Source organism: Labrus mixtus, chromosome 8, assembly GCF_963584025.1.
Source record: "Labrus mixtus chromosome 8, fLabMix1.1, whole genome shotgun sequence".
Lineage (NCBI taxonomy): Eukaryota > Metazoa > Chordata > Actinopteri > Labriformes > Labridae > Labrus > Labrus mixtus.
Genome location: NC_083619.1, coordinates 7,804,898 through 7,829,389, shown reverse-complemented (window position 1 = coordinate 7,829,389; position 24,492 = coordinate 7,804,898). Strand labels below are relative to the sequence as shown.

The 24,492-nt window shown below is 42.4% G+C and overlaps 1 protein-coding gene across 3 annotated transcripts in view; it reads left to right on the top strand.

Moving 5' to 3' along the window:
* LOC132978725 (uncharacterized) overlaps positions 1–24,492 on the top strand; it is a 190,095-nt gene that overhangs the window by 35,789 nt on the left and 129,814 nt on the right. For 2 of the 3 annotated variants that reach the window (XM_061044006.1, XM_061044008.1), the window contains exon 2: positions 11,520–11,604. The exons of the other annotated variant lie outside the window; for it this stretch is intronic. The gene's annotated coding sequence lies outside the window, so the exon portion shown is untranslated. The remainder of the gene's footprint in view (positions 1–11,519; positions 11,605–24,492) is intronic. 3 annotated transcript variants of the gene reach the window in all.

The window sequence follows — 24,492 nt, the reverse complement described above, 5'->3', positions numbered from 1 at the left end:
ATTGAGTGTAGAGATCACTTTTACATAAGAGTAGGCTACAGTGTGTCAAAGAAACGTGAAAAAGATATATTTCTATCCCTTTGTCCTCTCCCGCTCACAGCAGATGGCTGTTCAACAATGAGTGTGGTTCTGATCCAGGCTTCTACCTGTTAAAAGGACCTTTTTTTCATTGCCACTGCTACCAAGTGACTGCACACAAATGATTCATGGGTGTCTATAAAAAAAAAAAAGAACACAGTCTAGACCTGCTCTTTTTATTAGGCGCCCTGGGAAAACTTAAAAAAAAAAGAATTGGGGCATTTTGTGCCTTTATTGTAGAGACAGGACGGTGGACAGAGAGAGAGAGAGAGTGAAGAATGACATACAGGAAAGGAGCCAGAGGTCGGATTTGAACCTGGGCCGCCCGCTTGGAGGACTGAAGCCTCCGTACATGGGGGCGCACACTAACCACCACGCTACCACCGCCCGCCCTGGGCTTAATAAATGAAGTATATATTGATATATTGAGGATTACTCGGATGAAACATTTACAAACATACAGCCTGGACTATAGAGATCTCACTCATGATTGAAAAAAACATTCAGGCTTTTTCAAGTTTAAGATCATATAAAGTTTATTCCATGCAGTAGGTGCAGAAAGCCTACACACTGCTTCAAAATTCCTTTCAGATTTCAAAAGCTTTTGGTATTTATCCTATAAGATTAAGAGATGATAGGTAGGTGGGAATTTAGCATCAGAATGGCTTAAAAAAATAAAAATAGATAGCAATGTGTGTGTTGGTGTTTGCTTAAAGCGGGCCAACTCACTTTTAAGTATAAAATAAACACAACAGAGTAAGAAAAAACACAAGTTGTAATGAATCTCAGTGTATTATAAAAGACACTGTGCGGCACTTTGAGCGATGGCATTTCTGTGAAGCACGTCTCTCGTTTCTTTTTTTTTTTGAACATAGTTTAGCTTTTTTAATACTGTAAATTCTTGCAATGCTGTCAATATGCTCCTTAAAAGACAAGTGGTGTGAATTTAAAAGAAGTTAACAACTCAATAATCGCTTGTAACAACTTCAACTCTCTGAAACTCTGTGAAACCGTACTCTGTCTGTCTGTGCTTAATTTCTCACACTTGCACAGAGGGGGGAAAAAAACAGGCTTAGAGTCCACTTTCATATAGCCCCCAAAAGCTCCGCCTCCCTGCCGTTGACCCTCCGCGGGCGTTGGATTGCAACCCAGCGTGCCGGGGCCTCGGGTCCCTCTCCTCTGTTCTCCTTCCTCTCAGCGCACTCTCCTCTATCTCTCCATCTCCCTGAGCCTTTATCACTAAAACACAGCACACCACATTTTAATCATGCCCCCCGAATAGACGACGCTATTCCAATTAATGGAACCGCAGCCGCCATCCGTGCACTGTGACTGTGCAGCCGCAATGCGCAATAATACTTCCGCCGCCGCTGCCACCGCTTGATGTACGACCGCCTCCTGCGTTTTGAATGTGAACAAGATGCTTTTTGAAATAGAGAGATCCGTGGTGAATGGGAGGCTATTGGTGAGGCAGCACAAGAGGGGAAAGTGAATGAGTAATGCTGCTGTGAAGCTGCTGAGTGGCCAACAGTGGACGTCTGTGGTGGCACTGGGCAGCTCTCAGGCATGAATGTATGGAATTGTATGAATGTGAAGCAGGGTACGACTAAAAAAGAGCATGCACGCTCAGCAGAAAGCTGCCCCGGATAAATAATAAAGGGTCAGGAGCGGCTGTCATCGCTCTGGATTGTGTCACGTAAAATCAGAATCTGTTGATAGGTCATCCAGCCTGCTGTTATCCTCCGCCTGCACGGCGCTGAGTTATTACCAGCGAGTGACTTTAAAAAGGTTTTTAGCTCAGCGAGAGGAAGTTTAGCAATAAATGGAAGCGTTTCTGAGTTTCACTTGCTTCTGTACGGGCGCTTTATTTCAGGGATATATTTCCCAGAGTGTATTTATAACTCTGGGCTCGTTCCAGCTCAGACAGCAAACCGATCACTTTTCCCAGAGCCCACAAGTGCACCGCCGTGGTGTTGTGTGTGCATGATTATATTTGGGTGCGAAGACATAGTATACGCTCTGAGTCATTTGTACTTTAGTGTAAATGTATGTACGCTCGTTGTAAAGAAGGGCATTCAATTTAAGCCTCCTGTGTATGCATGCTCACACCCACAGGAGGAAAAACATTCCAACTGCAGACTCCCTCACGCTGCAGCTCTTTATGCAACTCGTGCACCTCGCAGCTTGCCTCCTCGTGGCTTTGTATATTAACTTGCCCTCCCACTCCATCAATCAGCTCGACACCAATCAGCGTGAATCTGCCGTGCATAACTTGTTTATGAAACCAAATAATTTCCTCCATGTCACACTATAGTCTCAGAAAGAAGTCAAGCATTTTATGCCTGGCTCTTCTAGTAATGGCTCCTCTCTGCGCTGACACAGGAAGGTTGAGCGGGCGTATTAACCAGAGGTAATTGAATGTAGAGGTAAAAGTGCCCAGTTTAGCACAGGGATTAACCCTTACACCTCTGCTCTCTCAGCCACGCTCTGTTAAAGAGGCTGCACGGGTTCAGCTACTGTAAGTTGAATAGCTGGTTTGGAAATATTTAGAGTTTTTGGGCCTGAGAGACCGCCACAGTTCAACTTAGTTCACTGCTATTTATCATGAGTGACGTGCAGGAAGTGAAAGCACTCAACACCTTTCAACATGAGCAATGGAGCTGTCTTTTTTACCCACAGTTAGGAATCCAACTGGGTACTTACTAGAATTCTTTGCTTCAAAAAAAGACAGAACAATCCCTGGCAATTCATCCATTATTTGATTTTTTTTTTTTCTTTATTCTTCTTTAGAGACTTCATTATTTTGAAGGAACAGATAGCACACAGGAGATGTGAGAAATAATTGTAAAAAGTGCAGATGTTGGATTTAATCTTGTGATGATGCTCAGTGCTGACAATTGTTGAAGAGGTCTGACTTGAAAAATCAATTTTTAAAATATTTTCTTTTTTATACAATTTAATCAGACAGTGAAAGGCAGTTATGACCTTATCACGCTAAGGTCAGGATATTTCCAAACATTTCAACTCTTAAATCTTGTAATCTTCTCCTGCAGCACCATCTTCCTCTTTTTTTTGTCTTCAAAAAAATCTTTGTGATGAGTAGCTCGTGGCTCTCTTGAGGTCATGAGTGTGGGTGTGCGCAAATTGTCGCCCAAAGAAGATGTCAGGAAGCACCGAACATTTAGAGAGTAATTGGTTTTTGGGGAATATTAGAAAAGAAGGTTGGGAGTTTGACTGTAGAAGAGTGCATCCATAGAGAGTCAAGGTCAAAAGAAAGTTGTGAGGGTTAGAATTCACTCCATGGGGAAATCGGTGTAGAAAAAAAGGGAAGGTGTGGGGGAAGGGAACGAGGCTTTTGTGTGAATGAGTAAGTGAAAAGTGCTCTAATTGCTCCAAAGGGAATTCTTCTTACACATGAGTAGGTTCAGTGATACATTAAGTAAAATTGACAAGGAAACACGGGGAGGAAGGGACGAGCAAGGAGGCAGAGAGAGGATGGAGGATGGAGACGGGACGGAGAGAAAGAAAGAGAGGCAAAGTGGGGGAGACAGAAAGTAAGAGGACGGCCGTGTCTCCATTTCCACGGAAACACAAACTGAGCTAGTTTCCACCAATTACGTTTATGTCAGTGTATGTCCTGGATTCAAAATGCAACAACAGCCTTGAGGGGCCTTCAGTCTCCCGCTACACACTCAACGTCTCTGCCTGCCTGCCACTCCACTCGTCTTTGTCACACGCACACGCACACGCACACACGCACACACATCCACCCACCCACACACGCAGACACTGTGTATGAACATATCACACTCACGCATAATAATCTCATCACTCCCCCTGGCTTTGTCTCTCCTTGTCACCCACACACACATTCACTCACACACCCACCTCCCAACCAGCACACACACTTTCCCACCAAGCATCCCTCACACACACACACACACACACACACACACACACACACACACACACACACACACACACACACACACACACACACACACACACACAAACACACTTAGGCGCACACAAATCTCCTCTGTCACTTCCCTCCACTGTCTACCGTTTCCATTTCTCTCACTCCCTTTTCCTCAGGCTCTCCATCCATCCATCCACCGCCTACTTGTCTCGTTCTGTCTGCACACATACACACACACAGACGCACACACACACACACACACAGACGCACACACACACACACACACACACACACAGACATACACACACACACACACGCCTCTGTGGTGTGTGTGGCAGTGCGTGTGTCCCCTCCTCTCCCCTCAGATGATAGTAATAAGGCCGGTGATTGCAGGAGACTGAGATGAGGGATGGCGCCCGTTGATGATCGTGCCTGTGACAGCCTGGCAGCGAGCTAGACGCACGGCCTTCATTATTAGCGGTAACAATAACAGCAATAACATTCAGGCCCTAATTGAATGAAAAAGGCCTCTGGCAGCCCGCCGTACGAGCTGGAAGGTAGGTGGGAGAGAGACGGGTAAAAAAAAAAAAAAAAAAGAGGAGGAGGTGGGAGAGAGTGATGGAGAGGTGAAGAGGAAGAAAGATGAGGACGGAGAAGCTGGAAATGGAGGAAAAGGAGAGGAAAATAGACGCTTAAGGGATGCATGAGGGAGTGTGAAGGAGAGATGGATAAGAAGACACAAAAAAAGAAAAACATGGAGAAAGGAGGTGAAGTGGAAAGTGTGAAAGGCAGAAGCCCGCAGAGTGCTCCTGCAGGAGCGTGAGGAGGCGAGTGAGGGAAGCGTGGACAATTAGGACATTATTATTGAGTGGAGAGGTGAATAAATAATTGACAACTTTCTGTTTGAGTGGGGAAGAAGGAAAAATGAGCGTTATAAAGCAGAATGGGGAGTGTGGAGTAGAGGACGGGGAGGAACAGAGAGGAAATATGTGCAGGATTTTACAGGGTTTGTTCCCTGAAATTTCATTAAAAAAACACTTTTTTCTTTCTGTGGTGGAGATGAGCAGGTTACTTGAGATAGTTGACTGGAAATGTAACCTACTAGAAAGAGTGTTTTTTTTTTTACCAGATCAGAAACAGCTAATGTCTTAATACAGCCTATAAAAGTAAAACAGACCATCTGCTCCAAGACTGATGATTTCTTTCAAAGCTAACCATTAAAGGTTGAATTCAGACCAAGCGGACTGCCGACTGAAGAGGACTCAGTGTTTAAATTTCCCAGGAGAAGTTGCCCGGCTAGTTGTACGTTAGACAGTTAAACGGCAGCAGGATGAGATTTTACCCTAGAGAAATCTAAACATGTATGTACAGAATCAGTAAAGAGATAAGGCGTAATTCTTCGTCCACAGGGAGCGCTAAAAATCGACGAGAAGTTAACAATGTTCCTCACAGATGCTTCAATTTGTTCAAGAAACAAAGTATTAATCACTTCTTCTTTGGTCGGTTTAAAGTTCAGTGGAAGTGTACGTGATGGAAGAGATCTCCTTAGATGGAATAAACTTCAAGTGAAAAGGAGAAACATTTCTTTTAGCAGAATTGCTTTTCTTGTCTTTAAATCTTCCTTTCAGCAGTTTCCATCCATGGTTGTTAGTGAGATATGTGGTGCCAGAGACCTTGTGATTCACAGGCGGGCTTTTCAGAAAACTACTGTAGCTGGCGAGCTAAAGGCTAACTGCTACACAATAGTGAGCTGAGAACAGGCTATGTTTCTTGCTAGCCTGGTGATTAAACCCTCAAAGTTTGGAAGACATATTTGTAGTGCTGACTCCTCGACTCGTATCTGTCTGCCAAACATTTTTGTTTTTAGAAACAGTTAGTACTTTAATGTTGGAAGGGTTAAATGTAAGTTGATGCAACAACACAGCAAAGTGAGCTTCCTTCTATTTTGGACTTTCCTGCTCTCCTTTTCCAAGGTCATCTCTGTCATGACGCTTCGCTGTAGGTAATGGCGCAGATTTCACAATTTCACCATCGACCTACATCAAGTTGAACTTCACATGAAGAATTTGAGCAGATTTTTTTTGTTTTTGCTCCCACAAGAATAAAATGAAAAACTCTGACTTTGCCAAAAACTGGATGCAAACGGTTTTTGACATTTAAAATGTTGTTGTGGCAGCGCCTTTTACTCTCGATAACCTTGCTGGCAACCGTTTGAAGAGTAACAGATGCCAGAAATCAAATAACTAAAATCTATAACTTCAGATCAAGAGCTGGGGATAAACAAGGCACATGGTTCCTGGAAGAGAAGCTGTGGTTTAATCTTTGATGACAAAATGTTTGAGTCAAACGAAGAATAACTGGCCTCACTTTGTTTATTTCATGCTAGAGGCAGAAAACTGAAAATGTGGCTATTTAGAAAACTAGATATTTCTGGAGTTCAGTGAGACATGATTGGGTATTTTTAGGGAGATGATCCTTTAAAAGAAGCTGTTTAGTCTACCACAGCTGTGTGAATGCATGTTTTTGATAAAAGCGATAAATGATGGAAGAATGAAGAAAAAAACAATGAAACTGTCCTGGTATAACTCATGCATATGAATTGTGAATGTGCTGCATGGATCAGTGTCAGAGTGTATTCATGGCTCTTTTTATCACTGTGAATTTGTGAGTCAACATTAGACGGCAGTCAATCTGTGCCTTGCCCTTTTTGACAGACTTGATTTAGCGGCGTAATGCCTCCAAATCCAAAGCTGCTAATCAAATTGTCACGCCGAGCCGCAAACATGCTAACAACGCGACGAGACAGGTCCAGGGAATCACGCTAACGACATCATCACTCATGTTAATAACTCAACAGGCTTTTCCGATACTGCTTCTCCCTCTGCTGCCATTAAAAAAAGACAGAAAAAAAACCCTAACAGGGGAAATCAATTCTTCGCACCTGCACCTTGTTTCCGCTCCTTTGTGGGTGAGGGAATTTATTAATCAGGGTCAAATCATACTCTGCCTGACATAGAAAAAAAAAGGGGTTTGTAAGAAAGAGGAGGAAAGGACGTGGAAAGCAAGACAGACAGGGCCGGAGGTGAGGGCTTGAATATTGATAAGAGAGTAATAACGCCTGAAACTAGAGAAAAATAGACGAATAAAAGAGACAGACATGCAGCATCAGCCTGCACCTGAGGTGGTTTAAAGACAGAAAGAAGCTCTCTGGTGGTGACAGAAGCAGCAGTCGCCCTGAATTTTTTATATCTGGCTTCACGGTGCGATGGCTGAGAGACACCGATATACGTCTCACCCGTGTTCCTCTGAGAGCAGCCTTTCATTAGCCGGCCCCCGACCCGAGGTGCAGGCGACAGGGAGACCAAGTCAGGAGGAAATATAAGTCGAAATTGTTTTGAGGAAGGGGGCCGGGAGAAAGTTAATACTGAGGAGGTTGTGAGTGTATTTATGGTCCTCTGAAAAATAGAAGTCTCTGCTGTTCGGAGCTGTTTTGATGGATCTTTGGTAATGGAGTTTTGATGGATGAGCGGACCAGGAGGGCGGGTACGGCCCGACTCTCCGCTCTGACGATATCTGACCACCAGAAATTCCAGCTTCTCCTGCGCCATGTTTAATTCTGTAGCTAAATTGTTTAGGTATGTGTTATATGGAATATCCCATAACCTTTTATAAGAGCTATAAAATGACTGCAAACCCCTCTGAGACAAAACCACAGAGGAGATCCACTTTCCTGTGATCTCAAACATCCAGATATCCCCCCCCGGCACCCCCCCCCCCCCCCCTCCTTTAAAGACCGCAATTAGATGAAGTAAAGTGATAATGTTTTCGTCTTAAGCGTCCCTTTGGTAAACATTGCTGTTAGGATCAATTAACCGCCGGCTAATGAGCAAAGTGGGGGTCTGCCTCAATATTGCACCATTGTTCATTGGCCATTTTTAATTAATGGGTTTTGAAGTAAAAATCGCAAAAGTTTTTAATTGTTTTGCTTTGGAGTGAGAAGATGAGGAGGAGGGGGGGAGATCAGAGTGGTAATTATAAAGAAGGGGCTTTAAAGTGAGGAGGATTTAGACTTTTAATTAAAGAGGAATTTGATGCGACCAACAGACTGAGTTCAATTGCCACACAATCCTGTGTTATTCTCCCTCGTCTTTCCATCTCCCTGCCTCCCCCCCCCCCCTTCTGTTCTGCAGCCTTCCATCTTCTGCCACTCATCGTGCTCCCTCTCCACCCCTGTATGGTGTTGATGTCTCCCTCCTCGCTATCAGAAGCCGGATTAGGGACTCTTAGAGCTCTGAAGATGAGGCCTGGGTGTGGGAGCAGGAGGAGGAGGAGGAGGAGGAGGAGGAGGGGGGGGAGGGCAAAGGGGGACGGCTCAGTCACTGCGTCGGATTTCCAAGATTGAATTAGAGAGCTTTAGACAAATCAGAGCCCTTTTTGGACATGTTGCTTTCTCCATTTTCCCTTTTCTTTTCTGTCTCTGTCTCCCGGCCCTCGCAGCGTCTCCTCCCCCTCACTCTGTCCCTCCGTTTCCTCCATTCCCCTGCCTCCTCCTCCTCGTCTGCTCTTTGCTAATAGCGCCGCAGATTGTTTTCATAGCGGTGATAAATTAGGCTGAAGTGATTAGCGTGGTGTGAAACGTGATTACATACTGTAGCTTTGCTGATTTGCGGAACAGATGCCCTCTACCAGCTAGACTTTGGTAGGTTACAGTGTTAAACTCCGGCTTCCCCACAGCTGGAGATCCCTGCAGACGTATACAGGTTAATTGCCTTGATTGTGGATACAGCACCAACATACCGCCGGGACTGCAACCTGCAGTCTATTTGTTATTGCGGCGCGAGCACAAACCCGTTGCAGAATCATAGAACGGCTCCAGTTTTGAGATCAAAAGATGATTGGAACATGGTACCACCTGGAGAGCAGCAGTGATCTGATGAAATTGGCTGTTAACATCGTCATCATAACTTCAAATATGACTTGAAAAATAGACCTGATAAAGAGGGGCTAATTAGGATATGGGCTCAATATTTGCAAATCACCAGGATTAATGATCTTGTGATCATCAGCAGCAAAATGGGAGACAAAGTACATGACATATTTTTCATGGATTCACACCAGCAGGGGTGGAAATAAAAAAGGAAATAATAATAACCAGAGAAATGGCCGGATGACCTCCCGTTGTCACACGCTTTATGCTCTTGTTGCTGTGATTACGCCAATCACCTTCATTAGGATTCACTGCGATTAATGTGATTTCTCATGCCTTGTTGCATGCATGCTAATGAATAGTACCTCCCTTCTCATCTTTTTTTTTTTACTGGCACAGACCATCCAGAGCTTAAACCTCAAGCTGTACTGTATTAATACACGCCCTGCAGCCGACAAATCCACTCCTGATTAAGGCAACAACCTGACCCAGCATTCATCTACGCTGTAATCAGCCCTTATCCAGTTTAGCTCAGTGTGCTTCGCATCTCTCATCCATCTTTCTCTCTCCTAAACTCAGCTCATTTCCCTCTCATTTCTTTCCGTTTCTACCCCCCCCCCCCCCCCCCCCCCCCCCCCCCACAAAGGACAGGAAAGAGGTGGAGGCAGAAATGCCAATCTCTCCCCTCATCCCTGCACTTTATCTTTTTAACTTTGTTGCTTCTCTTCTCATGCGTGCTCTCCTTATTTGTTTATCCCACTCTCTGCTAATCTTCTCTCTGCATTAATGCCTTTTTGTTGCTTTTATCTGACTCCCACTCTCGTGAGCTCCTTTGCTTTGCTCAAGGTTTCTCTTCTATCGAACATTAAGCATGTTTTTGAACACAGCAGATTGAGCACACAAATTTAGAGATACATTTTTAGCAAGTCGCATCATGCATTAAGGTCAGTGTGGACAATTTATAGCAAAGAGGGACTTTGACTATCTATCTGAAGTCCAGAGAGATGTGTTTTTATTGTATGGTGGTTGGAATATGCAAGTGGGATTATTACTCAACAATCCTGAGTCTAATGCACTAAGCCTCCAAAAATAAATCATGACATTAGAGGAACTTGACAAACAAACAGTGCAGGTATAATGAGGATGTACACAGATACCTGCAGAGTGCCTACACTTATCTAGAAATCCCTCCATGTAAAGCTGGAGCACGGTCCAGAGGTCAAGTGAGGTGACTCTTAGCAGACAGCCAGCAACACCCACCTGTCATTCAAGTTAGCCAGTTTTTTTTTTTAAATCTCCCTTATTCCTGGCCAAGAGAGGCAGCAGCACAGTTAACACAATTCCCAACAAACAATAAGCAGCCATACATACAAACATCATAAAAAATACATTTAGAAGACACAAAACAACAATTTAAACAGCGAAAATCAGTCAAAACAAACCACAATCAAAAAATTGGCAGGCAGAACATTTATAGCCAGATTTGCCTGCCTGCAAGTCATTCAAAAATCACAATTAAAGCACCCAATGGGACCTGTTCCTTACATTTCAGTCGCTCTTTGGTAATTCTTTTTGAATTAAAGGCTTAATATATTCAGAAGTGTTAAGTAATATAAAAAATCACCCCGTGTTCAGTTGTTTGTGGCTTATTTTTAATCATTTTGGTCAGATACTACCATAACACTCTGGGTTTCTCGAGATTCAAAGGGGGGGTGTGCTTATGCATGAACAACTTTACCGTGCTGAAGCCCTCTTCTTATATCTGTGCCAGGGCCAAGGAGGGGTACCATGCTTGAGCACGGTACGTACTGTACCACTCACACTAGTCAAACGATCTGGACTTTGGGGTTGAAGCGTGATTGGGCACTGTACAGATTGCCTCGTTTGAGTGCACCCTTACAGGCAGGTGCTTTGTAAACTGTTTGCCAGGAGGTTCGGCTTCACTTTAGTTAAATCCCATTGAACTTAAACTGTATTGTAGAATTTGGTGCTAGATGGACGTGTTTCAGAAACCGACATACTCATTTGGCCGGCCTCAAATCCACCTCCTTGCCTGCTTCTTGATTAGCCAGAAATTAGTTGAAGTCATCAGCTCGATTACGGCGACCACCATCGTTGTGCTTCAAAATGCCTCTTCAGAAACCAAGGTGTGACATCGCTGAGTCTACGTCCATGTTTCATACAGTCTATGCCATTCAAGCAGCCACATTATAACCAGCCAACACTTGAATTTGTCCGAAACAAATAAGCATCAGTCCCCCTTTGTGTCGAATTTCTTATTTACACACTACAGAGAGGAAAACAACAAAAACAATACAAAGGGGATCATGTGGATTTGTGAGGATGTTACTGTGAGGATGCAGCAGCTCAGTACAGGATTAAATGTTATTTCAACAGCACTTTTTATCCATGCCTTTTTTTCTCCCTCTACTTTGACTAATTTCCTGATAGGGAATATTTCCAGCCAGCTTTTAGTTATTTTTTTTTCTCTCTCCTAAAGGCTCATTCTGAACAGGATAACATTCATCATGATTATGCCTCCCTGATAATGAGAAATAGTGGAATTAATATTAATTTGTCCTTCTCCATCCACAGGGACTGTGAAATGTAAATGGGAGAACTCTTGTGTGGCACGCGGCTCATGTACACAAGTCCAATCGGAGTGGGATTCAAAGTGAAGGTGCGTGGTGCTTTAAAACTGACTGAGTTAGTCATCCTTGTAGCTTTGCAAATACTTGCTCTATTCTTGTTGAATGTAAGGAGGCAGCGCTGCAGAGACAGTCCAACACGAGAAGTGTTACTGCACAGGGAGCTTGTTTTCCCTGTGTAGTACTTGTGGCCCGTGCGTTTCGCTAATTAAGTGGAGGAGCTTTTTTAGTCACAACATGACTTTTATTGGCACAACTTGGAGGAAAAAATAACATCATATTGAGATTTTTAAAAGCGTACATGATTATACCTGTGGCTTCTCCTGCATTGCTTTTGTCGCTGCGAGCTCTGTCTCTGCTTTTTCTTTCAAATATTCCACTGGGGGATTGAAGTTGAAAATAACATCAGGTGATTGTTGGACAAATTGAGTGTCTCTCCCTCTCCACACACACACACACACACACACACATATCTGTGACACAGAGCCTCGTGCAAGTTGAAAAATGAGAGTTGTGAGTAATGTGTTTCTAATCATAGCATGATTAGGATGTGGCACATTGAAGCAGACAAGTAAGTCGGGAATGGAAGGTTAGGAGTCGCCAGCGGCCGAACAATACGTTGTAATCTTATCTTAAAAGATTTAGTGATGTGCTGAGTATTTTTTCTGATCCACTGCTAAATACCCCTTGTTTTAACAATTACATCCCCAAAGGTTTTCACTGTCAACATGTTTTATCATATAAAAGCTGTTTCACTTTATGCCAGAAAAAACACCAAGTGAGCTGCATGTGTCAATGCAAACAGCCCGTCTTTCAGACTTCCTCCAGCCAGCCCACTACTCAAATGTCCACAACAAGTCAGGATAAGCTGATGTTTGAATGCAGCTGTTAATGAAAATTCAACACAAGCGAGTGGGCAGGGGTCATGATGACGTAAGCTATATCCTAAGACCACTGCATGTCTGATTCAATCTTAGTGCACATAATGAAACTGCTTCATGCTCTGTTCTGCTCACCCAGACGTTCTCATAACCTCTTTGTTTATATTGCGAATACATCCAATAACACGCAGCATAGATAGCATTCTCTCTCTGACAGGGGAACATCTTCTGCTGTGAGGGGAGGGAGTGTGTGTCAGATTTAGGCTATATGAAATTTGATGAAAAAGAGACAGCTGATTTTTTACTTGGAAAACCAGCTTGTTGGGGGGGACAGGCTCAATGATTGAGAGAGTAACTCCTTGCAGTTTAACGTTTCAATGGACAGACACTGAAACAAAATGGCTTGGCAAGGGGCGTGTGAATGTGTTAAAAACATAGCATCCTCCTTTCACACTTATTTCAACTAATAGCGTCGGCACAACATATAGAAATATAGATATTACAACACTTGTGTATTAACAGTATTACCACTAAAGCAACGACAAAATTTACATTTAAGAAGAAGCTGTCATTTGCAATGGTTTGTGGGATCTGTAGTTCCTTGACTCCGGAGAAAACGGACCTTTGCCTTTTTCTCCGTTTTTGCGCCAAATCAAATGTGCTAGAGTCATGAGTATTGGGGTAGCTGGTTGTCTTGGTTCCAGGCTTCAGTCTCTTGATATGAGGATTTAATGAGATGTCAATGGAGGATTTAAATAAGGAAATTTACTTCTGTAACCAAAGCAGCCGAAAAAGTGGGCGGTCACCGTTGAGCTAGGTGTGTTTGAATAAGTGAATACCATCTGTTCTGTAAAAACACTTTTGATTGGTCAAAAGATTATCAAAGTGATAAATAAGTTCAGTCCTTTTACAATTTAATAATTCATACTGTATAACTTTGATTCTTGGCTATTGTATTGATACAAATAGACACACCAAATTATGGCGTAACTTTCATTTATAGATTTTTTTCCTCATCCTAAGTGAAAAGGTTGATCTATAGACTTGTTAGATAATGTGCTGAAGGGGACAGTTTCCACTCCTGGCCTTTCACTTTGCAGTTTTATTAAATCCTCTCTGTGAGGCTGTAGTAAGCCAACTGTGTATACTTTTCGCCTCTGTTGATGGTTGTGAAGTGCTTTGTTCTCTCTGAAGTCTTGAGGGGGAGTCTGGGTGCAATTGAGAACAATCTGCGAAAAACTCATCAAAATCCAAATCCTCCGAAATCCTGCTTTTGAAAAATGGGACACATCCGAACATGCAATAAATGTGTGTGTGTGTGTGTGTGTGTGTGTGTGTGTGTGTGTGTGTGTGTGTGTGTGTGTGTGTGTGTGTGTGTGTTACAATCGAACACAATTTTGAGGTTATTAAAGATTGAATCTTGCTTTGAGTTCAACTGTTTTTTATGCTAGGGAAGTGTTGAATAGCGGGTGTTAACATCAGCTCTCCCTGAGAGTGTGTGCCGCAATGGACAGTGAGCAGGTAAGGACCCGGCTCAGGGTTAACAGGCTGGGGTTCAATGCAAAAGTCCCGAGAGCCTCTTGAAGAGAGAGAGCGAGGAAAAAAACTAAGGGCAAGGAGGTGGAAATGGGAAGAGAGGTAAAGGGAAAGAGAGAGAGACATGCAAGGTTGAAGCAGAAATGACCTCTGTGGTTTTGTTGATGACATGAAGCAGAATGAGAGCAGAGGCGAGGGAGAAGAGGGGAGACAAACTGAGCAAGAAGGAGGATTAAGAAAGCAGCTGGTGAGGATGATCCAGAGGAGAGCAAAGTGGCAAAGAGAGAAAACGAGAGAGAGAGAGAGAGAGAGAGAGAGAGAGAGAGAGAGAGAGAGAGAGAGAGAGGAGAAAGAAAGGTGGCAGAGCGGAGTAGAAGAAGAAGAAGGGGAGGTGCGAGAGATTGATGAGGGAGAGTGAGAAACTAATTCTCACTTCACTCTGGGCTGGAAGATTAAGGAAGATTAGAGAGATAGAGTGAGAGAGGGAGAGAGATGGGGTGATAACTTCAACTGCATGGCACAGAAAGATCTTTGAATGCCTAATACCCACAGAGAGAACGAGAAAAGAGCGAGCGAGAGAGAGAGCGAGAGAGAGAGAGAGAGAGAGAGAGAGATTACAAAAGAGAACTAGTTGAAAAAATAACAACATAAAGCATGGATGTGCAGGGAAGAAAGACAGAGACAAAACGCTGGAGTAACAAGAGGATGGATAGATAAGGACAGGCGCAAATCAGGCTCAGAGGGTTCCTAATAGTAGTGATCCGTGAGCGTATAAATGTCCTTTATATTAGAGGCCGTTTCCACCCGTGCTCAGTAATCCATGCCATGGGAGTGCAGATTCAAAATCCAGGTCATCTATATACCTCTGCAGCTCTGGCTTTCACTGAGACTTCCCAATGGGATTCATTCTCTTGTACTGTGCGAGGCTGTGTGACGGTATCTTTTACATTCTGTTCTTTCACTTGCAAGAAGGCAAGGAAACCTATTTTCCATCCCCCGCCATTGACATCGAATTGTTCACTCCCTGACTGCAACATTTTCAACAGCTATAGTATGCTCTACATTTTTTATGGAAAAAAGGATTGATGAAAAGAGTGTGAAAAAGCGCATACGGACATGCATGTGTGCAGTATGTGAACTTATACGCCTCAGATGACACTAATATGTGTATGGCTGTATATGTCCATACATCGAGCTCATGCCTGCTTCCATGGAAGTTTTTGGAAGAAACGAGGAGGGAAAGAAAAAAGAGAGGGAGAGTGCTGCAGTGGCAGACTCAATCCGTCATGCAGGATTACAGTGTAAGCTTCTCCATGGCCATAGATGTGGTTTTTATAGTAGAAACACAGGGCTTTTCTAAACGCTGCGGCCTCTGCCATCGCTGCTCCATATTAGAGACAAAGGCAAAGGGCGGAGGAGGGTAGAGAGGGTTCTTCCCCTGCGGTCTTCTCTATCTGATGGCTGCTATCTCCGTCCCCCTGACGCTGGAGAGAAAAAAAAAAAGGTCTCCAGGGGACAGGTTGTGAGGTGACCTCTGCTCCCACCTTGGTACCCTCTACACGCTGGAGGTGCGATCATTACCGCACCTTATCTGAGGAAGAGTTGACCTCGGGAGACGTCGAGAGAATCCCAGATCTGTTTCTTTTTGGTTGCTGGGATCGATCATGACTGTTTTTAAAGGAGATTTCTGCTGCTAGCCCCCCACGTCTTACACAGAATTCATAGTTCCAGTGTTGGAGAGATGCCGGAACATCCCAAACATGGCACAGCATGAATGCACCCTGCAGGAAATAATAATAAATAAATAAAAACACCCAGAAAATGTAACACTGTCAAACTTTGATCTTGTTGTACATCGCCCTGCAACACACCACTGAGACTGGCAAACACAGCTTGAGTAACCATCCTTCAACATACACCCACAGCTTTGTTGTACTTCTTTGAACTAGCATGGAGGAAGGTCCCAATAAAAAAAATGCTTCTACCTATTTTCCAGGAAAGTTTAAAGATAAGTGAGAATCGTGAATATGCCCACATAGCATTGCTGTCATTTCAGCAGACTTCCCTGCTGGAAAGGAAACAATGTCTGCAAAGCCAATGCTTCCCTGGATATTGCACAACAACTTGCTGCACAAAGCACTCAGTTTTAATTTCCACATCCTTTATCCCATCCTCACCCAAGGTGGCCCCATGCTATAACCTGCCAGAGATAGTGACTTAAACATACTGCAATCTGCCTCTGCCTCCCTGAGCCGCTGGAGAGTAAACAAAACTACAAACTGACCCAAATAGAGAGAGACAAAGGCGAAATGAATGGGAGATTGGGGCAGTGTCATTAGAATTACAGAAATGTACTGTCAGATATGGTGCAGGAGCAGGAGAAGACCCAGAGAACATTAAAGCCACACAAAGAGGGGAGGGGGGATATATGCTAATAAAGCTGGGGCTCTGTGACTCCGACGAGAGGGGATTAAAAGCCGTGGCAGTTCAGGCTTCCAGGCCCACGTGTTCACACAACGCTGAAGCAACGCAGCGGAGGCGTGAAGGCAGCCGGCTACGATAAGGCAGCAGGACACAACAACATCCTTGGGATAGATGGTTCTGACAAAACACTGATAACGAGTCAGCGTTGAATAGATGTGAGCAAACAGAGAATGGTGTTCCATTTTTGATTTGGTGAAAAAGCGGTAGTGGCAAGACAAGGCCAGAGACCTCCATGGGATCTGAAATGGGAACCATGGGACATAAGTGACAATTATGATTTAATCAATTAATTATATTGATTTTTCCAAATCATTTTGGATTAGGACTGCTTAGTTTTAAGCAATGTCTATTTAGGACTCCTCATCTTCCTCTTTGAGCAGTAAGAAATTTAATCATTGAATCGTTTGAGTATTGTCTTCATTTTAACAGTTTCATTATAAAAAAGAAATTAGATGCCTCTCCAATTCTGCAGCTCCTTATGTGTTTTAAACTCCCAGTGTGGATGGTTCTGCTAAATATCCTCATATATAAGGCTGGGCATTGGTTTAATTAAAAAGTAGACTCGGTTCAAAGGAAGAAGTGTCTTCAAATACAACCAACCCATGCTAGCAGTTGGTCTCCAGTCATGGCAAATACAGCTGCTCAACTATTCAGACGGCTGTTCTGCAAGCAAGACTCTGTCCACTTATTTGTGGTGAAACCCTGCCAAACTTTGTACGGACATTTCTTGCAGCCAGAGGATGCCTAATGACTTTGATGAGTTTTCTTATTTTACTACCAGCAGGATAACATTTTCAATCATTAAGTCAAACATCCACACATTTGCATAAACCATGACTAACATTTTCCCAGTTCTTTAAAAGGTCTCATGACATTTCTCTCAAGGACTATTAAAAGGCTGACATTTTATAATTTGTGTTAACCCCCCTTAAAACTTTGTTCAAACGTCCTAGTTTTCCAAATGATGAATCGTATTAACAGATAGGCCTAGATAATTTGCATATCAACTTGATTTTGGACTTATTCCAATCACCATCAGCTGTATGATGTGCTACTCACAAAATGTTGTGAATCTGATACGATAAACCCAAATATCTACCATGATATGTATAATAGCTGTAAAATAACGATGCTAGCAGAGTTATTGAGAACATGGCGCCGTGCTGATGTCAGCATATTGCTCAAAAAGCACCCCGAAAGGCTGGGGTATGCTATGCTTGACTTACTGCAGTTCTGACCAAGTGCTTTTAGACCATAAAGGTTCAATTGTGTATTGGCTTTTTTTGCAAAGCCATACCTTCAGGTTTAGAAAAAGCCTTTAATCAAAGGAGTTGGATAATGAAGCTAACGCACGGGGAGATGAGTGCCCTCTAAAAAGTCCTCATGTTATACTTAGTTGTTCAAACTAAAGGTGAGGGAAGAATGAAAAAACTTGTTAAACAAAGAAGTTCAAGGTCTGTGTTCTTTGTGTCCCTGACCAGTCTGTGTGTGAGGAGGCAGCTTTGTAGGACTTTTGTTGTCTGAAAGTCATACAGTTGTTTGATGTTTTCTGAAAGATATGAAACAGTTTGATGTTGCCCACCCAGACTTGGTTGTTGGAAAGTTGTGGAGGCAGAAGACAGAGGTTGATGATTCACAATGTCTGGTATGCAACTTTTTGTTAGATCTGTTTTTGCGACTTAAAAGAGCTCAAAATATGTTTTATGTTTGTGGTCAATTAAAGCATATACCCAATCTACAAAACTCTACTAAAAACCCAATATAAATCCTAAATGTGTAAATTGCATGTTTCATTAAGGTAAGATATCAAATCAGTACTTAAGGTGACTATTTTGTTCAGATAGAGTCTGAATCCATACACTTTTATTCATTTCAATTCAAGGGGGCTGCAATGGAAATAAGATGGTATCGTAGGTCCATTTAATGCAGTCCAAACACTACGAGAACAGCAGGGTGACCAGGTGTCTTGCTTTGTGCGGGACTGCACTGCGTCTTCATCAATTGTTCTGTGTCCCACAATTGTTTGGCTCTAGTTTTCCAAGGTGCTGGACAGTTGGCTTTCTAAATTCTGGCTTTTATCCAATGGCTGTGTAGAGAGCAAGATAAGGCTATAACCTTGGCCTGTTTAAGATGTCAATCAATCAGCCCACACATGGGATCAAGCGCTCGTAAACCTGTCACCATCCTTATTTTCTACGTTACGCCCCACCACCACAAAACAAAGACAAAAGCTACCAGGATGCATTTGGACTCGAAACCCATAGCCACTGCACTGTTTATTAGCTAATCCTGTGTGGGCTAATAGAAGTGTTTTATAGGGTTGTTTGGACAAATCTATACCCAAACTCCCTTGCATGTCCCACAGTGTCCTGCACATACATACTCTTTATCCCACTTTTGGCCTGTTGGCTCCTGGTCACTCTAGGGAAAAGTCACTTCCCTTTACTTGGTAAAGTACCATGGGGATTTCAAAATAGAGTCATAGGCTAAAGATGCTGATATGGACTGATGTCTGAAATATACATTTTGACATTTAGTGATAATGAATTCATTAATCATTGAATCCATACATTGATCTTTTTCAATGAATCCTAATACTCTTAGCAATCTCAGAACCCATCACCTCTCGTCTGATGACAATACAGCCTCCAGAAGCGACGGTCAACTTTTTGGTGATTCTGGTGTAGCCAACGGTTAGTAAAAAAGGACAGCCGACCATGTGTTGCCATAGTTTACTGTCTTACTAGAAACTTAAGAAGTGAGAATGGAGTCAAATTTGAGAGACTACGTTTGAGAGTGGATTGTAAGCTGAACTTGCATTTTAATTTCTGTTTATAGACATTAATTAGACCTAAATTGTTGCTAGATGATTGCCAATGAGATCAAGAAATGATTTAAAGCAGATCATGTTTATACCCTTTTGCTCTCAACATAGACTTTATTCCTGTAAGCAGAGGCTGGTAGTCAGCCCTACGCGAAACCACTCAGAATACTGTGCATTCAGAAACTGCACTGTATGAATTATCTGTAAGTAAAGATTTCCCCATTTAGGTTGTACCATGAGATGTGAACCAAACAACCAAACCTCCAATGTACAGTCATGCCACAGTTGCTGCTAGAAACAAAAAAGAATTCCTCTCATCATCAAAATATTACCAACCAGTTTTTCAATCTGGCCCTGCAGGAAATAGTAGAATTGGAAACAGCTACCCTGAACACCTGTAGAGATCACATTCAGAGAAAGTTTTGGGTGCTCAGCAGCGTCTGACTGATTCCATCAGACAGCCGTTAAAAGTAAGTACGCTATTTTCCCTCTCTGAATGCCTGGATGTGAGAACGACATGAAAAAGATCCTATAACGAAATTGATGTGAGAATCAGGCAGATTACGTTGGGATATTGAGTGTCATTATTCACTCTACTTCTTGGCCAATGGATCTTTTCTACAAAGTGCCATCTCCTCCTTGGCAATGCATCACAAATAATCACGTCAACCTTGGGTTTGTTGTGTTTATATATCTCTGATACAACCCTCTCCCACCTCCCCGCGTCCTCTACAACTGCCTCCTGTCCGGCCTCAGTGCGTCTTGAAAAGAACACCCTTGAAAGGTAAACAGCACAAGTGGAAGTAAAGGTTTGATGAATTGAACCAGACAAATGCGTTTCAGCGGAGCACCTTCTTTCCAAAAAAGGTCAAACTTATTCATATGATTTCTGGTTCTTTGAGGCTTACTTATGACAGGGGAGAGTATGCTGAACCAGTGCTAAAAAGATAATGTACAGTAGTTTTCTTCCAATTTTCTTGTACTGTTCGCACAAAACATTCTGTCTTTTCTCTCTATCTTTCATACATCTCTGTACACCTTAAACACACTTTTCACACACTCACCCTCAGCTTCGTAGAGACAAAGTCCATCTGCAAATCCCGAGGACTTTAGCTAAAATGTCAGGCAGTGTGTTGAAAGGATCAGATAGCTTTTTGATGTTGCTCTCGCAGTCAGGCGGAAGAGGGAGAGAGACAGGCTTGATAGGCATCAGGTGTAATTTTGGTAACTGCTTTGGCAGCTGATGACTCACCATTCAGAAAACTGCAGTCGGAGCTCTTACACAGAAAGACTTTGTCTGGAACCGGATGAGCTGCCTGACACAAGAACATCTCCTGACCTTTGAGCATGAAGATCACTGACGCTGATCAGTTCGGTAAACTTTCAAGAGGAGAAAGAGCGTGGAGGCTGAGAGATGGAAAGATGTCAGGAGTGTTTTACAGTTGACTAACGTTATAATTGATTTAATGACTATATAACACACCGTCAAGCATTAACAGGCCATACTCCTGCTTTTTTAAATTTAAGGATTCAAGAGTCTTTTCTCTGGTTTTCTTAAGTTATTAAAAATCTTGTAAAGTCTGTGCTTGTAACTGAGAGTCAAACTACTATCAATAATAAATCTCCCTTCTTTGTCTTTAATACTGTATCACAACTGTATACTGTATATAACATGGACATAGCCTCAGTGACCTCACCCTATAGTTTCTGTGAAGAGGTGTAGTGAAGCCCAACGATGCTAGTGGCCATATTGGAAATGCGGTTTCAACCTAACTTTTTTGATCAATCTAGTTTTTACCAATAGAGAAATTATCTTTCTACAACAAAAACATTTTTTTTGTACCTGGTTTTAAACATATGTATTTCTGATTTTGAAATTGGCATTAAAATATTGGACTGAATGGGAATGCCTTGGTTTTTCAAACAGCCTCATGTGGACACTCAAGGAACTGCAGTTCTTTTGCCCTTCCACATTGGCTTCAGACTACCAGAGGTGGATATTGCCAAATCTAAATTAAAGCAAAAGAATGTTCTTCTTCTGGAGATTTTTTTCTTTTTCAATTGGAAAAAACTGTCTCTTTCACAGACCCTTGTCGCATTTGTCAGGTTTTGTTATTTGGACTAACGATATAGTGATGTTTGTCAGCTACTCCAGCTGACTAATTATTAGAGACTAATTAAAATGTATGGAGCAGCATAATGGTAATCTTGGAAAATATTATCCCATTTAGAGTGAAGTCAGCAATTAAGTAGGGTTTGCTTTAGGGCACATCTCCCTGATATTAAAAGTAATTTCCATATCAACCTAACAATAAAGATAGAGGCCAAGATGGCAGTGGTCCGAAAGAAGAACTGGAAGCCTTGAAACGTATATTCTTACACCAATTGGTGGCATTAAAGTGGCATGGTGTCAGGTGTTTGGCCGTTATACTTTAGTTGAAAAAATTAGGAGCTTTTTCATGAGTAAAAAAAACTGAAACATTCCTAAAATGTATAAACATGGAGTGACACAGATATTAAATGTTCAACCCTGTCTCCAAGAAAATACTTTCCTGTACAATTTCTGAAAAGTACATTTGCTCAGAAAAATGTTTCTGGTTGTCAGCACAAGGTAATTGGGAAAAACAATTTAGAGAGCACCGGTACGTGATCTTATCTTAGACACTCTGAGATATCAGGAATCAGGAGGGAAAATGTTGGATTGGAATTGGAGGACTAACAATACAACCACAAAGTTTGTGAGAAAATGGAAAAGTACAGAGCATACTGTTCTGTGATTTAGACTTTGCCACTGGTCGGCTGAATTCAGCCCGCCACTTTTAGTAAGTTTAATGTTCTATCCCATCCACCACATATTCTAAAAATTAAGCTTTTTTTCTAGAGTTGTTTATGCCTATTACTCAGAAACCGGAAAAATTTAGCTTTTCTGGTGGATGTCCGTTCTGGTTCTGAAACAGGACCATATTGGTATACTGAATGGATTTTCTTTGAGGGGGCTTTGTTGCTGTATACCCTGTTTGATGTTTGACTCTGAGAACAGTTTATCTATTGATTGACTTTTTGTTGCTGATTGCTTAATCCTTGTGATATACTGTCAAAACTAATATATGTGTGGATGTTGTTTATGGTTGTCAGTCTTTTTAAACAGCTATATTTAACATCTGATATCAGTTTGATTGCCACGCTTAAGGCGCTATTTAAGGGAGAATTTAGAGCAAAACAAACTTGTTTTCTGTATATTATTAATCAAAGCAAATCCTCCTATGGTTTTAATTTCCGCCTTTTTTACAAATAATGCATAAACTCTGCTACTCATGCATAATTGACAGTTTTTAAAAGGCCTGAGTGATGAGCAGAGTTTAGCAGTAAACTACAGACGTTCATCGCTGTCACTGTTGGTATATCAACACACTGTTATCCAGCCCTTTACCTTACGACCAGACAAATCAGCCCGAGAACTACTTGAACCCTCGCCAAGGCAGTAAAATATGGGCCACAAATGTTGTCCCAGTCATGACCTACTGGCACGTCTCCTGGCATTGTGATTCTCCGGACTGTCTCCTGTCAGGATTTATTTGATCTTTATGGCACCTCTCTCAGTTTATATTCTGTAGCATGAGATAAAATAGCAGCAGTGGAGCTTAGGTTTGTGGTGGACCTGGAGCCAGTTGCCCTGGCTCCCTGTGAGTTTATAATGATCCCGGTTCTGACAGAAGTGGTTTTTGAATAAAAATGTTTAGATAACAGGTTGCGCCTCACAAAATACTTCTTTTGATGTCCTCCATGCAGGCTGCCTGAGTTCAACTCCATCCTGTGACTCCTTTTTCTCTTGCCATACCTGACTCTCTCATTCCTGCTTCTAACTCCATCCACTGTCCAATAAAAAAGGCATCATAGCCCCAAAATAAACAACCTAAGATGTACAAAAGGTGGAGGTGGATTAGAATCAGGGATGACTCAATTCAACACATAGCGTTCAGCCAGGAGACCAGAGTTTACTTAAGTTAGTTAAAGCTCCTGTTAGTGGTTTTGAACTGGTTATGAAAAAGACTGAGATTATCACTGATGCCTCTGTGCTACCTACAAAAGCTAACAAGACCTTCAGCGTCAAGACTGATCATTTCAAAAACATAATTTTTAAATGCCTGTATACACTGCCAGCAGGTAGGTGTCAAATTGAGTTACAGGACCCTGCAGACATGTACGTTTTCCACAGAAAAGATCCACAGTGAGTGACATGTATGACTGTTAAAAAACAATAAGAAAAGATTTTTCATAGAAAAGCTCTAATACACAAGTACAGGACAAAATAGCAAAGCCGAAGGGTTGTCCCCAGGGGGCGCCAAAATCAATGCAGATCAGAAGTTCCTCACAGGTGATTCAAGTTGAAGTAAGTTTTGTTGTGTAACATGACTCCACTTCAATATTTGATAGTTTCCTCCAGTACTGTGGTTTGGCTGAAACCATGTGGGTTGGTTTTGTTAATTTGGTTCCAGGTCATACCATTGCTCTCCATACTAAAGGAACAAAACTGTTAAATGAATCATTATTTCTCATCATGTGTGCGCTCTCTCACATGTTCAACATCTGATAAGATTAAAATAAATAATCTAGTGTCGGCCAGGCTTAAGACAACTTTAAAATTGGTTCTGAACTGCTTGCTAGACTTTTGGTCTATTTGAAAATAGCTTGTCCCCTCAGTTTTGTGTCCTATAGTAAAAATAGTCATTAACAAGACTGAACATTCCTAAGTTTGCTGTTTTCAGTGAGCATACAGCTGCAAAACGCAGCGTTCTTGCTGAATGATCTTCAAGCCTCTGTCTGCTATTTAATGTAACTCCAATGATCTTGCTGAAAGCCAGCAAATCCGAAGCCCCTTGTCGCCGCTCTGTTAAACCTAGTCTGTTTAGTCTTAATCTCCACCAATAGGCAAACAGCCGACCATAAGCAGGCTAAATTTCACAGCTATTATACCAAGTTGTAAATTCATTCCACTGTTTTTTTTTCTTCATGTAGAGCTTGTTATATTGTTTACCTACTGTTATTCCTCCCCTTGTCCTCCACAGCCCTCCAACCCCTGGAGAGTTATCTCATGTCTGTAGGCTGGCGGTATGTGCTCTCCCAGGAGAGGTTAACACCTTGCTGTCAGTATATGAGCATGGCCGGGGTAGAGACAAGGCTGGGGACACAGGTGA